Here is a 2,651-nt window from a genome sequence, read left to right on the forward strand (position 1 = left end):
TTCCCTGACCAGGAATCAAACCCAAGACCCCTGCATCAAGAGCTCAGAGTCTTACCCACTAGACTACCAGGGAAGTCTGAGCAGGTGGGCTATCGCTTTATCACTGAGCCCCCCAGGGAAGACCTGGAATTTCATGAAGGATGGTAGATCACCAAAAACTTACCCAATGAGTAGTTCCAACTATAGCTGCTGAAGTAGAGCTGGTATCTAATCTAAACCAGAACAGATCAACACAGCCTTTGGTACTTGGGTTGCGACTATCCATCCGGCAGCGAGTTCTTTTAAAACCTTCTTAGGAGAGACACCGAAAGCAGCAGCGTTGCATCAAAAGGACAGAAGTGCGGGTTCACTGCTTTCCCCCGAGGGCACACGCGTTCTCCTGCTCTCTGTCGTCTTGACAGTCCCCAGGACACCATGCGGTCTACCGTGCTTCTGGCACCATGCTAACTGTGAGGGCAAACAGGAAGTGGGCAGGGCTTTGGAGGCTAGAGTAAAACACGTGTGTCAGAACACAACGACTCCTTAAGCTTCCCAAGTCCTGCCATACTGATGAAGATCTAAGAGGTCGGTGCCTCTTACGGGGATGCCCTCTAAGGTAAATGATTACCCCATATAAAATGGTCCATGGCTTGGGGACACTTTGGCTTTGGGGGGCAGCCTATATTGCACTTGATGCTACGTCTTGAGTGCTGGGCTTGAGTGAGGCACATATGAGGGGCTCTCCAGAAACCCTGGGTTTCAGTGCAGCCGACCCTGCTACTGAGGCCACATAACTTATCAGATCCATCAGTGCTAGACGTACCCAGAGCAGAATAAGAGGCTGTCAGGGATCCTAGACAAGCCCCGGGAGGAGATCGGCAGTACAGAATATCGAGGGTTCTAGACCGAGGTCATGGCCATTCCATTTCAGGGCCAATTTCCTGTGAAAACACTCCTATTTAAAAACCAGCTCCTGGGAAAAGCCCAGCGTATTCACGACAGCGGCTGAGTCCGTGTGTTGGCAGGTGGGACCCCCAGGCAGCCGTGGAGTGTTTGGGGCCACTCAGGACCAGTTTTCAAAACAGCCTTTCCCTGGACATCTCATCGTCTCACCTCATGGCTCCAGATCTTGAGCGATTACTATAATGGAAGAAACCAATAATTTCAAGACACCAAGCAGATGATCTGAAAAAAGGAAATCTGCATTATGGTTAACTCCATGTATAAATATTCCTGCCTCTCCATTTATGCAGAAGCTTAACTCTGGTACTGGAGTAAATGTCTACCTTATGAAAAAATCTCCAAGAGGTTTGTCTCATTCTCCTTGGGCTGTGAAAAAGATTAATCCTGGATGTAATGATGTTTATCAGAGTATGTATCTAAAGAGACTAACTGATGAAGCTAAGTATTTGAAAAGCCTCAATCATTCAAACATTATAGCTTTCACTGAAGCTGGCGATGGTTGTCTGCGTCTTGCTATGGAATGTGGAGGTGAAAAGTCTCTGAATGACTTAATAGAAATTGAAATTGAACAGTCGTGTCTGACTCTTTGCAACCCCATGGACGGCAGCCCACCAGGCTCTGCCGTCCATGGGATTTTCCAGGCAAGAATACTGGAGTGGGCCACCATCTCCTTCTCCAAACTTAAGAGAAGAACGAAATAAAGACAGCCAAGATCCTTTTCCAGCAGCCATAATTTTAAAAATTGCTTTGAACATGGCAAGAGGGTTAAAGCATCTACACCAAGATAAGAAACTGCTCCGTGGAGATATAAAGTCTTCAAATGTTATTAAAGGTGACTTTGAAACAATTAAAACCTGTGATGTAGGAGTCTCTCTACCATCAGATGAAAATCTGACTGTGACTGCCCCTGAGACCTGTCCCATTGGCACTGAGCCTTGGAGACCTGAGGAAGCTCTGGATGAGGATGGATTTATTACCAACAAGGCAGACGTATTTGCCTTTGGCCTTACTCGGTAGGAAATGATGACTTTATCTATTCCACACATCAATCTTCCAGATGATGATGATGATGATAAAACTTTTGATGAAAGTGACTTTGATGATGACGCATACTATGCAGCTTTGGGAACAAGGCCGCCTATTGATATGGAAGAACTGGATGAAACGTACAAGAGGGTAATTGAGCTCTTCTCCACGTGCACTGATGAAGATCCTAAAGGTCGTCCTTCGGCCTCACACACTGTGGAGGCTTCAGAAATGATGTCCTGTGGTCACCTCAAACGCATGACTACTGGAGCCTAAAGTATGGCTCCAGCGGTTCTGTTTATCATGATACATTTATGTAGCTATTATGATGATCCATAATTATTAAATGGAAGTGGCCTATTTTAGGATCATAGATAGTACCTTAGTAACATTTGAACAACTGTTTCTATTATAAAGGTATTTCATGCATGCTTATGTTAATAAGCATTTGAGATTGTAGAGAGTTTCCTATAAAGTTTAAGAAACTACTCAAAAATTTGAACTTTATATAGATTTTCAAGGAGTGCTGTAAAACTGATGTCTAACATTAATTTGGATTGAGTGACTATTTGATGATCTTTCTCAGATGTTCTCTGTTTTAATGGATCTACTGAAATTAACACTTTGTGTATTACAAAATAAGTCTACATTTGCTTACCTTTTAAAACAAACCTTTTGCTGGA

At 44.1% G+C, this 2,651-nt stretch overlaps 1 pseudogene; it reads left to right on the top strand.

The window, feature by feature from the left end:
• Window positions 1–1,124: 1,124 nt before the first annotated feature.
• On the top strand, window positions 1,125–2,244 carry LOC136151251 (lymphokine-activated killer T-cell-originated protein kinase pseudogene; annotated as a pseudogene).
• Window positions 2,245–2,651: the final 407 nt, after the last annotated feature.

This window comes from Muntiacus reevesi, chromosome 20 (genome assembly GCF_963930625.1).
Source record: "Muntiacus reevesi chromosome 20, mMunRee1.1, whole genome shotgun sequence".
Classification (NCBI taxonomy): Eukaryota; Metazoa; Chordata; class Mammalia; order Artiodactyla; family Cervidae; genus Muntiacus; species Muntiacus reevesi.